The 13,280-nt window shown below is 44.7% G+C and overlaps 1 protein-coding gene across 5 annotated transcripts in view; it reads right to left on the reverse strand.

Moving 5' to 3' along the window:
* Nucleotides 1–13,280, reverse strand: part of LOC135394719 (transient receptor potential-gamma protein-like) — a 228,440-nt gene that overhangs the window by 100,150 nt on the left and 115,010 nt on the right. Inside the window, exon 1 of one of the 5 annotated variants that reach the window (XM_064625608.1) lies at nt 2,886–3,180. The exons of the other annotated variants lie outside the window; for them this stretch is intronic. The gene's annotated coding sequence lies outside the window, so the exon portion shown is untranslated. Of the gene's footprint in view, nt 1–2,885; nt 3,181–13,280 lie in introns of those variants that run through there. 5 annotated transcript variants of the gene reach the window in all.

A 13,280-nucleotide genomic window follows, 5' to 3' on the forward strand; every position in this document is an offset into this window, starting at 1 on the left:
AGAGTGTGTAACTACAAGGTGACAAATTACTTTAACTTATATAATTAACTCTTTAGTTAGAGAATTTCGGGCATAGGCGAGACAGCACAATGGAAGGCAATCCTCGTTGAAAGTCATTCCGTCTTTTGAAAAATCCTGAAACAAGCGCGTGCTGTGTAATATTTATCCCTGAATTTCGCTATGCAAAAATGAACCGAAACCAAAACAGCATGCCTCAGGAGCGCGCATCACCTTCGCCGACGGGGGCTTTATCTTCCAGTCATCCCCATACTCCAGTAATCCTCATCGCTCCAAAGCACGCGGCGCTCTGACTTGTAGTGAGCGCTGTGCTTTCTGCCGCGCGGTTTCTGTTCATTTTGATATATATTTTTTTTAATTCCGTGTGAGCGCCGCGAAGCAACTGTGGCTATGAGCGGCGTACAGACGTGGACAGATGGAGAGAGGACAGCAGGAAGGAGTGGGGGGACAGGGGCGTTAGTATGCGTCCTGAGCCGACTTCAGGGGGAACTGTGCCGACATTCGTCTGGAAGGTCTTTGGAAAACCCAGGGAAAACCTCAGACAGCACAGAAGGTGCCAGGATTCGAACCCGTGTCACCTCCCAGTATCGGCGTGGATCATCTTAACCACTATGCTACGGAAGCTGGTCATTTGGGTATGAAAATTAGGCTATAGATATTTGAACGCACGTACACGTTTCAGGACTTTCAACAACAACAACAAAAAAAAAAAGAAATGCTTTCAACGAGGGCTAATTACTTCCCATTATGCTGTCTCACTTTTACTCATAAATAGCTCATTAATCAATGTCTAGTAGAAAATTAGTCATCTTGTAGTTGCATACCTTCTTCGAGAGGGTGTCCAACTGACCGTATAACTCAACCGCTAAAACGACATCTGTCCTGCTCTTATGGCATTTTTATTTAAAATTCTTTTTAAATAAAACATTTTAATAAAAAAAAACGCCCTGTAGATGTGTGTGCGTGTCGATATCCAAATTCTTGACTGCGTTAAAGGAAAGCACAGCCGCATTGTTCAGAACCGTGAGAGGCCTATACAAGTCAACGGCGAAAATTCACGCGAAGACTTTTCTCGCGCAGTAATATTGCGAGCCGGTAACGTACATGTACCGTGAAATGTACGCTCTTCGAATACCGCGCACATAACTTACGCCGACTGTGCACAAATTCGCGTTCTACCATGTCCCAAGAATATAACTGCAGGTGGCGCAACTACATAACAAGTCACGATCCACATTCCGACCATGATTCCAAAAGTGAACGTTCGCGCTGCAAGAAGCGCATTCCACTGCTTCGATGGTATTCGACAGGAGAGGTGGCTGAAAGAAGCAAAGGGAAAAGGATAACTCACTTTCGTCCTCCTCTTATTCCTGGTCGGTGGTTTCTGGGACGCGACGCATAATAATATGCCTGGACATGGAAGGCACTGCGCTCTTTCGAAGTATAAGGCTTGCATTATTTACGCCGAAGATTCGCATATTAGGTATCATTCTGCAACGCCGTTATCCGAGAACAAGGAGTTCGTTGGAGTTGCTCTACCTGCTTGTGGAACACGTGCTATCAGAAACTGAACATGAGTGCATTAAATCTGCTTGTCGCGGAAGCGATATTTTAAGCACGCTTGACATCTTTATTGGACAGCAAGTGTTCAGGCAAGCTGCTTCCTCGGCGATATTTCCCTTTGAGGAAAATATTTGGCCATCTGCTTTTACCTTTTCAAAGAATGCACCGACCCTAATATGTGTTTAGCGGGTATCAAAATTTTCAGTAGCTTGGTAATAAAAAAAAAATAATAATAATAAAAAGTGCGACAAGGCACAGCACTTTGCCGCATAACACGATCTTGTCATACCATTGCGCCGAAAGATACATCACGCGCCCGTGATGCAAGGAGAGAATTGTTGCTTGAATGCTGGCCTGCTTTCCATTACAAGTGACCCTAATTCCATTCGTGGTTTTAGGTACGGTTGTCTAGTAGAGACCTTGTCTCAGGTTCATAGAAAGAGATTTTCTATACGGTTTCATGCTCCCCCCCCCAGCCATCATCTTTTTTATTCCTTGCTTCGCTCTGACTTTCTTCACTTTGTAACGGAGTGTGGTTATCCCACAGCACTGAATATTTTTTGGAGGAAAATAATTTTCCACAGGAAAATAAAATTTCCTCTGGAATAAGCTAAAAAGAAGCTAAAAAAAGAAGCGGCAGCACGCCTGCGCTCTTGTCAGATTGGGATTTACACTTAAATTATTTAATGTTCCGTGACAGGTAAGACCTTGTGCCCTACAGTTGAGAGTCAATTCATAAATAAATAAAAATAAATAAATTGCAGAAGTGGCTTCCAGATGCTCTTTGGCCTCTCAAATTTGTTCGACCTAGTTTGCAATTCACTCGAGCTTTTTAATGTCTCGTTTTTCTGCCGATAGTCTTTCAATACCAATACAATGAATAAATGTTTCCCAGCAGTGGAAGTTTGTACGCGTTATGTCGCCGCTATATTCCTCGAGATATGCAGGCTTCGAGTACTTCTGGTTATACAAGCACAGTATGTAGCGTATTTCAGCTACTCCTTTCCGCATACAGTTGCACGTAAAAAGATATCACGGCTTGAATTAAAAAAGAAACTGAACGAATTACTTCCAGGAATGATAATGATTGTCCGTGTCATCTGGTACATAGTTCTGACTTGGAAGGAACAAAAAAAAAAAAAACATGAACGAAACGCGCACAAGACAAGGAGAATGTCGTGTGTCTACTACGTGTCTCGTCCGCGGTTGACGCTCCTTGCAACGTTAGAACTCCGTAAAAGTGATCCAAGCACAAAAATTCACCGCAAGCGCCGCAAAACAGAGCGAACAAGAAGCTTACCAACCTGTTCTACTGTACTGCACACTACAATCCAAAATAGATACGGCGGACCCTCTCCAAATCAAGTCCGCCCGTCTAGTCGACCACCGTAAAAACCACTGTGGGCACAACCGTAGTCGTCACACGCGCTTCCAAAACCACCGTCACCACCCATCACGTGACAGAAAAGACGAAGAAAAAAAGGCCGCCACGAAGTCACCACTCCGTAGAATTGCAACTCAGCGCCACGTCACTGAACGCTCACAACACGGGTGCATGGGCCGCTCTTCGTCACAAAAAAACTGCGGTACAAGCCCGCCTTCGAAGGCACACTGCGGACCCTCACTCCGGGGATCCTCATCTCAAGAGAAGGAAAGAGAAGGACGACATCCATGGCGCATGCGCAGTGGAGGGAGAACACGGAGCGCGCTCCCTCAGTGCGACTGTGGGCTCGCTGCGAGTCTGCGTGTCGCGGAAGTTGCAAAATGTTGTTCGGCGAGTGCTCGCTTGTTTTTCGTGAGATGGGGTGCTCCCTCATCCTAGGGTTGTTTATTAGTTCAGTAAATGAGGCGTTCTGGAAGTGGGAATGAATGGAGTTTGCTTTGAATTAGAGTTATGATTGAGGCTGACAATAAAGCGGGACGAGGTTTCAGAGCGTGCATTGTTCTACAACTGTCATTGTAGCTATATAAGTTTAGTATCCTATAATTTATCTTGCCAGCACGCTTAAAGTAGCACAGAAGTCATTTTTAACACCCTGTTTTCTTCCTACAAAGCTATTAAGTAGGCCAGTAAGATGCACCATGCGAAGTAATTCACACCACAGAGTCATAATTTTGGCTGAAATTAAATTTAAAATATGCCGAAAAAATCGAACGTGCGCAACGGTGGTGAAGAGCAGTGCCAGCCTGTGATCTGCCTGGAACCTCGCGCTGACGCTATAAGGAGAACGCTCGCTGATTGGCCCAGAGAAATGTCTGCTACTCCGCTGTCGTCTGCTACTCGGCTGTTCGAGGTTCTGAAAAAGCCTTTCTCCTGGCTCGGTAATGATTCGGCCGCTCCTTCTATCCCCGATTCTCCGGGAGAACTGGCAAAACAGGTTTACAGCGGCAAAGGGACAAGGCGCTGACCCCCACTGACCGGCTAACCAGGACGAGTTCTCCTTAAAACGTCATCGGTGACGTGGCATCATACCTCCTTATCCTCGTTATACCTGGAGTGGCGAGTTAAGGGTGAACACGCGGAGCCATGTTTATGCGAGTTTTTCTTTTTTTTTTTTCTGGGAAACAAATTGCACACATCAAGACATTTCGCGCTATTCGTTATAATGACACACACACTTTTATCAGACGTCTTAATCGGATTTTTTTTTTTTTTTTTTGTGGCCCTCTGTACTTCTTTACGGCGTGTAAGAACTACCGTGTCTTTCTGATAAGTTGGTTTCGGTAGCATTTCAAAATGATATGACCGCCTAGTGCACGATGAATCTTGGTATTCGAAAACATACTGTCATACCAATATGCGGTCCGTAGGCCAATATGCCTTGTAGGCTAGCAGTACGAAGAAATAAAATAAAATACTGTTTCACGTTACACGCGAAAAGTCGGAGCTAACTGCAATTCACGCTTCAGGGCCTACGTCAATAGGCCACCCACTGCTTCACAAACATCACATGTCTTCAAGGCGAATGAGAGAGAAGGTATGGTAACCCAAGCAGCACAATGTACTGAAAGTCGAGTGCAATAGGGGTGGACGGGTAGGTGGAGGGCCTTGAACAGACTCTTGAAACTAAAGAACATTGATAAGACACATACCGTCCACCCCTATTGCACTCGACTTTCAGTACATTTTGCTGCTTGGGAAGGTATCCACGGGAATTTGTACGTAGACTCATGGTGTGCTAGAAGTAGCTCTTTTCTTTTTTTCCACGTGGCGAGTAGATTATGCTCACAGCCTCTAGCTTTAAAGCGCATCAAGATGTCCCTAAACTATATGCTGCTTCTTCGTGCATTTCCCTTACCTCAGTTTTGTTATCTTTGCTTCCTTTTCTCATCGTCACGCAATCGGAAATCGCCGCTAATCCCATGTTTCCGCGGAAAACGTCCTCGGATTACCGGCATTTATGTCTCAGTACCTGGGAACTAAAACGTTTACAATTTTCTTCCGTGCAATACTAGTTCCCTCGACGGCTGAAAGTTTTTCTTTCTTTCTTTTTTTTCTTTCAGTTTCTTTTCTATCAACCACATTTTGTCTCTGACTCCGTTTTCTTGGTTGTTGCGAAATTCTTTCGGATGTGCTTCAACTAAATTCGCAACCCTGCAAACAGACTTATCTGTTTCAGTTTCGTTTCTCCGAGGAAAATGAAAACGGGACGTGAGACAAAAGACGAGACAAATGGATTCTCCGCCTCGAAGCGCTCGTTAAACATTAGAAGACTGAGAACCACTGACGCAGTGCTGTGTGAGAGGACGTTCGCCGTCGATAATCGAAGGATGTTTTTGTTTTTGGTTTCGACAAGCGGACTTGGAGGGTTACCTTAATCGAATTAAAAGGTCGTGTGGGAAAATTTGCGGCTTGCATGTATCTTCGGAGAGGACGAACATAATTTATGAAGCGAAAGGGCCGTAATGGGCAGAGTAAATTATTACATTCGACGGCGTAATTTTGCTGTTCATGCTTTTGTACGGCATTGTGCTGTAGCTGATTTTGTACGTGTGTATGTTATTGGAGATGTGCGCTAAAGCCCATTCATATCTCTTTCAATTCCTTTCAGCTCCTAGAATAGGGTTTTCATAACGCGGAGCGATGCACTTGCGTTCCTCGCTTGCAGCGCCGCTACGGTTAACAATCAGGCCTCACAAAAGAGAAAAAAATGAAAGAAAGTCGTTTTTTGTAAATATTGCGTCGTAAGTAGTAAAAATAATCGGTATCGTAAAACAAAACCGCCTTTTGCTGTCACATTTTTTGGCCGTTAGCGACATGCTCACGTGAATTGTCGCCTGCCACGAGAGCGACGAAGCCAGCTTTGGGGCCCCACGCTATTTGTGGAAAGTTGCATTCTAATTTGGAAAACTAGCGTGCGCACCCAAAGCGCGGTTGTGGTTCTGTGCATGTGTAGTGGTGAAAACGCTATTTCTTCGGAGCCTCGAAGATACATGGGTCTCCTATATTCTAGGAATGTATACTAGCTGATTATAACGCTGAAAACGCGTGCTTTTCATTTCACTAACTTTACTGCGGGAATGTTGAAGTTTTCACTGTGTATAGGAACAACAAGCAAGCAAAAACAACGTATCGTTACTTTAAGTGCAGTTGCGTTTAAATTCTGGAGTACATTATTAAGGTAAGAGGACAGATTTTCTACATTTCTACACACAGCTGAGACACGGCTGCGTTCATTATATAGCGCTTTCGTCTTTGAGTACCTCATCCTTATACCCCCTATTGTATAGCTCTCTAATAACGCAAAAAAAAAAAAGCTTTATACTGAAATGGTCACAACGTCGGCAAGAGACAAGGAATGTGCCAAAACCAAATAAGCCAACGGCAAGTACGAAGGCCACGTGCCCAATTCCCGGATGCAGAAAGGGAGTAGAGAGGAAAGAAGGTGAGGACAGATCCGATATTAGAGCAATCAAAGAGGAGAGGAGGAGGAAGAAGGGGAGCCCCAAGGAACACAAGGAAGAAGAAACCTCCGTACAAACAAAGGACGGAAGTGCACCTGAGAGAGTGTGCGGGTATCCACACGTCCCAGTACTCCCAAGGGATTGAGTAAACATTGTCCCCGGCACGAGTGACCGAAGACATTAGAGGCCCGCGTCGCTAATGTGCAGCCTTCGCGTTTCTCGGGGTTATCAATATTGCATCTATTATTAGCCTTTATATGTCCAGAGAAAAGTTATTACCTCCATTTGGACTATAGGTAGTATGTTTTTTGTTTCTTCGCATTGTGTGCATGGATGGAGTGTCGGTACCTGACGTTATATTATTAGCAGGCCACCACTGAAGTTTTTTGAACGTCTCACGTGCGTGAACAAGTAGGACTGTCAACACTAGAACTACGTTAATACTGTTGACGAAAACAGGTTTCGACCATGAGGGGCGCTTCTTAATTGTAGTACTTCTTCCTTGCTTTTTTTTTTTTCACCGTTAACACTTAGTAATATCGTAAAAACAATGTGCGGCTGTACATCTCCTAGGGTGTATAGCTAAACAGATTCCAGGCTGCCCCAAGCTGTGTCTCTCAAAATGTTACGCTATAAAACGGAGCACCCCATAGTGTTATCGAATTAATCAATAAGATGATATACGTTGCCTAATTCTAGTCATTTACGCGACATCCGCCTTAGCCCTCGAAATGCCTGGGAACCTTGTTTTAGTCCAGTTGTACGGTCGCTTATCATCCTGACGATGTAGCGAAGAAATTATTGCTCATATAACCATTTCAGAATATATCGGCATAACCCCTATAAGGGAGGTGTTCATGTTTCTCTTACAACACCTCCCCTTACCCTACCTTACTGTTGCGTATAGTTCGTCGTTTCCATGCCTCACAGCGAAAATGGAGCAAACCCTTTTACTTATGGAACTGTTGTACGCGCCAATTCTGGGACTGCGAGTGCAAGAAAGATCGCAGAACGATCAAGTGTGCCATACCCGGCAACCTCTTGACTTGCGCACCGTGCAACAGCTTTTTCACTCACATTCCCCAGGGCGTCAGTCGTGACGTTGCCTACCGCTCTGAGGCCGACAATGGCGAGCCCGTTCACCCTCACCAGTACCACAACCGGGCTCGAATACCGGTGCCGGCTGTGTTGCCTGGGCTTTTTCCTGGGTTTTCTTCAGACATATGTCGGCACAGTTCCCTTAGAAGTCAGCCCAGGTCACACATTCCCCCAGAGCGTTAGTCGTGACGTTGCCTACCTCTGTGAGGCCGACAACGGTACTCTTTTGAGCACTACTACCACCACCACCGTCATGACCCATACCACCATCGGAAATTAGACCAGAAGCAATTTATTTGAACTATCTAATCATGGGACTGGCGCTTCTTCTTGCGAACGCCTTACTCACCTTACTGGCACACAGACTGTGTATATCAAGAAAGAACGGCGGCGTGAAACATTTATGGGGACCGAGCGCTCGAAGCACGCCGCGAACTCCATTCGTGCATATTTCAGGAAGCTGCCGGTGATTTTTGCAAGCGCACCTCTTCATATGCATGAGTTTCATAGTAGTGGCTCGCAGAAGACATGGCTGAGGGCGGCCGTAGCGGCGGAAGCTCCAGATTACTATTACACGTGCACCAGGGATCCGGCCGGATCAATGAATGACGGAGAAGAAAGCACTATCGCTGGCGTGCCACCGTATTTCCAGGTCATCTGGGCATGTGTAGTCGTTCATATGTGCATGGCCATGCATCTTGCCTAAAGGCGTGTCACTTGTACGTAGTTTCTTCTACGTTTCACACTTAATCTGTTGAAGAATTGTAATTTAATTGCAATGTAGTGTAAGAATCTTAATGCAATTGTGATTGTAATGTGATGTAACAATTTTGATGGTAATTGTAATGTAATGTAAGAATCGTAATGTAATTGTGATTGTAATGTGATGTAAGAATTGTAATGGTAATGTAACTGATTCTAATGTGATGTAAGAATTGTAATGTAATGGTACTTGTAATGTAATGTAAGAATTGTAATGTAATTGTGATTGTAATGTGAGGTAAGAATTGTAATGTAATTGTATAGAAATGTAAGAATTGCAGTGTAAACAGAGGCGAAATGTAAACATTGCCGTGCATTGTACGCGTACGTGTGCTTAAATTTTTTTATTAATACTGGAAATCTGGTGGTGATGGTGGTGGTGGAAAATTCTGGAAATGGGGGAGGGTAATGGTAGAATCGGCTCGCCGTTGTTGGCCACACAGAAGTGGGCGTCGACACGACTATAGCAAAAAAAAAAAGAAGAAAAAAAGACTGAGGGAGAATGAAGGGTGGGGGTACGTAGAGAAATACTGGAAAAAACGCTATATTCACATTAAACCCACCAATCACGTTAATCAACCAATGTTGTGTTGTTGCCAGCTACAGAGAACTTGGGTTCACGCGTGCGTATTAGAGCCCGCAGTTCGTGTACAATGTACGAGAAAGAGAGGTACACTAATGCAGTTCACTTTTCCCCACTCGCACATTTGAAAAGTTATAATTTGCACTAGCATAAAAGAACATGAAAGAAGCGTCTTTTGCTCACGTGCAATCACACGAGTTCTGTGTGAAGAGAGGACAATAAATTGTGTGGCAAGTGAACTGCGTTACAACTTGAGATCTAAAACATTTGATGTTAACGTTGCCTTGAGTTTGAGGGGAAAATACAGGACGAACACAGGACGGGACGAACAGATAGACTCAAGAACGAGCAATGAAGCTTTAATACACAAAGTGCAAGGGAGACAGGGTAAAAAAAAAGTGTACACTTCGGCGTCTCGGCGTAAGTGAATATGAGGCGCGTAATACGAACCTTTTAACAGTAGATGGGAACGTGTGTGCTTGTAAAGAATGGAAAGGTGTTCCAAAGCAACACAAATTGCAAAAAGGCTGATAAAAAGTAAAAATATTGATAACAGTAACGGTAGAATATATAAAATACAAACATACAAGTAAAACTCAGAAGTGAATAAGGTGCGGAACTTCGAAAAATATGTTTGAGTCTCTCCCATGGAATCAGTCAAAATTAAAGAAGTTATCCGGGGGAAACGGGGCTAAGGAGAGTGACCAAGCCTTCTGGAAGGACAATGCTAGGTTGGCTAGGTTTGCCTAATGAATGGGTCTACCCACTCGTTAGAATGTGAAAAATCTTCAGTTGGAGAAGCAACGGAATTTCTGCAGGAACGAACATGTATTGCTCCACGACTGTGTAGAAAATGACATGCTCCCCTTTTCATCGTATGTAAACCAGTAGTTACATGAGGGCTGTGAGATATTCTCGACAAGATTCAGGTGAAGACGAGACGAGAAGTAAGACGAAAAAGTGACAACGACATGCCATAGTCAAATCATAGACAAACCATGCGAGCTATACAAACAAAATTAAACAACCCCATTGGTGGAAACGATTGCAGCCTCGTTTTCAGCTGTAGATCGTACCAGGCCGGTGACATTACAACACGTAAGGGCTCGTAACGAGCACGATAGCCTCAACGAAGAAGCTAAACGAGAAGCAGAGACTGTGCCACAGCGGAGCATCGATAAGTTTCATCGTTTCGTTATTCCTAACGACTCGCTGGCGTACAAGCTGCCACAGAAAGATGGCGGAAGGATTCCTCGCTTGGGCGATCACACAAGAGGCTAACTATGCCCCATGGACGTGATGGCGTCCTTTCAACAGGACGAGACAGATTTCGTAAAGTTCTTCCGTCCGCCAAGAAACGCTCTCCGCACCGTTTATGAGGACTTGCGGCTGTGTACTTCTCTCCGTCTTGATAGCTACGGGTGTTGTGATGAACAACAAAGGCGAAATGGATGCATATAGTAGTGTTCGAATTGTTCTCTTTAATAGTACATTGCGGAAATAGTGTTGATGTTGTAATGAACGTGAAGAGCAACGGATTCTGTACATTTCCTGAGGTCGATTGTCTTGAATAGTTCCATAACATTCTCTTGCTTCACGCTAGCATGGAATTAAAACAGTTCACTAACGTTCTGTTCAAGCTCACTAGAAAAAAAGTTGCAGTGCGAATTTATTTTAAGCCTACTGTTTATGAAGCCTGATAGTAAGGCTGTGCGTTGTACTTCCATGCTTGAAGGAAAAATTTACATAAAGGTAATGAAATAAGTGTATACTTTGAGGACAACGGGCAGCCTCCTCCTCTTTGATACTTCTGATACCACTACGTCTTCCCTTTCTGGTCTCGGACTCCCATGTGCCCAAGAACTCAGCACACACTAGTTCTCGTATCATACTTAAGACTCACCCCACACCATCGTCAGGGCAGGAAAATTATTGACAATTTTTTTGCGTATTGCTCGACGATTATCCTTACAGTGACGTACTTGTTTGTTCATTATTTTCACACGACTAACGAGTCATATATTGAGACGGAAAGAAAAAGACGATAATGAACGAGCATAGGAACGAACACTGGAACGCAACGAGCATGTATGAGAGCACGCGAATGGGAGCTATCGGAACAAATGAAACAGTCCTATTGGTCGTAGAAGATGCAGCCTCGCTGCCAGCCTGCTCTTCCCCCCATTCCCATTCCCCCAGGGCGCACATTCCCCCAGGGCGTGAGTCGTGACGTTGCCCACATACGTGAGGCCGACAACGGCAAGCCCTGTCACCACCACCACCACCACCACCACCCCCTGCTCTTCGCTCAGGGCGGTGACATCACAACACGTGAGCGCTCGGAACGTGCACAATAACCACAAAGAAGAAGCTTCACGAGGAGTACAGATTGTGACCACAGCAAAGCATCGATAAAGTTGCTCGTTTCGTTAGCCTGAACAACTCGTTCAGCTGTCTCGTGCCGTTAAGTTGAACGTGTGAAACGATTAAGCCCCATGGACCGTTAAGAGGTTCGTATTACGCGCCTCATATTTACTTACCCCAAGACGCCGAAGTGTGCACTTTCTTTTTACCCTGTCCCCCTTGCACTTTGTGTATTAAAGCTTCATTGCTGGTTCGTGAGTCTGTCTGTTCGTCTCGTCCTGTGTTTTCCCCTCAAACACAAGGCAATGTTAGCATCAATTCAACACCAGCTAGCTTGCCTGGTCCTGCTATGTTCAGCACTAAAACCTTTGCTATGTTTGTGATCTTTTTATATAATACAGGATACATTGTAAAAACTTCACACTATAATACAAGGCTGCTCAATGTTCTTTGACACTACTTGCATTTGAAGCCTTTCATGAACCCTTTCTGCGCTGACGTGCAGCCATTTTATACCCGTTTATACCGGACTAATGCTGAGCCTAGTGATGTGTGCATCATGAACATTGAGCTTCATGTTGATCACAATTATACGCTCGCCACTATGGTTTCCCCCTTCTTGATCAATATGCGGTCAATGTCAGTCTCCATCAGGTATTTTGGGAGGCCTCTCATTTCTCTGCACATCCCAAAACGCAAATGTCATTGTACGACATCCCATAGATATCCTATGGATGTCCACACCTTGTAGGGATGTCCCTGTGCTATTAATGGTTTGCTGGGACGTAAAGAGAATTCATTGTTTGTATTTTTTTACCCCCTTCAATTAGCAATAAGCAACCTTTCATACCCCATCTGTAGCGTGCGAAAGGAAGTTTTTACAAAGTCACAGCTCCTGACGGCCGAGAACTAGAAAACAAACAAAAGAGGAACGAAAAAGAAAACATGCTGGCGTACTTTTCACGAGGTCTCTTGAGAGACAGTCAATGGTGGTCGGATGTGAAAAAGAAAAAGTGTGAGAGAGAGAGAAAGAGAGAGATCAGAAAAACACACGCACGCACGCACACACGAACAAGCAAGCAAACAAACAAAGGTTAACGACAGTCTGACGTAATACAGATAGCTGAGAGAACACCCCCCGTGTGCAAGTTTTCCTAATTCATTTATAGTTAGAGCCGCATTGCGATTCACCCTTCCACAGCTCACCCTCGTAATTTACCCTCAAAGTACTGAGCACAGTCATCACCCAATCCACTATCCACATCTTATCGCGGGCTCTGTGAAACTTTCCCATTAGTTAGGAAGTGACCGAGTGTGTTCTGTAAGGTCAACAGAGGCAGCCTGGGATGTCAACAGTGGCAGATCAATAATAGTCGAGTCCTCGCGACCCAGCAACATGACCCTTGAGACTCGTTACGTGTGCAACTAGATCTTCTTCTTTTTTTTCGCTTCGCATCTCTTGTCTCTTACAATTTGCTTTGACGTATGATAGTTCCACTTTCTCGGACGAGAGGCAGCGCTGCCTGAACGGGGTTGCAGCCATGCAATGCTTCTAAAACGAAAGTTTACGGTCAATAGCATCTGACAAATGTTTTCCTTGATCTACTTTGTCGTGTTCCAGCATATTTGTCTCCTCGTCGTTCTGAAGTCTGATACGTATAGGGTTCCTCGTTCATGGAGACGGACGCAAACTGTGCATAGTGAGAGCGTTACCATTTGGATGCACGTTTCGGCTGAGCTTATGTCCATACGTTGCATGGGAGCCGTACTAAATAACTCGTCTTTCAAATAAGTTTGTAGTTTCATGAATGTTATGAAAATGTAAACCTTCCCAGTCCACAAGAAAGACATACGTGCTGCGACCATCTTTTAAGACTCAACGCTCGCAACATCCAGATATAGTGATTAGCGTATCATCTTGACGCACACATCAAGCGTGCTGGAGCTGGCTGCACCGCCGCGGCCGACGTCTCCATTCTCTCTCCCT

The sequence above is a fragment of the Ornithodoros turicata genome, chromosome 5 (genome assembly GCF_037126465.1).
Source record: "Ornithodoros turicata isolate Travis chromosome 5, ASM3712646v1, whole genome shotgun sequence".
Taxonomy (NCBI): Eukaryota; Metazoa; Arthropoda; class Arachnida; order Ixodida; family Argasidae; genus Ornithodoros; species Ornithodoros turicata.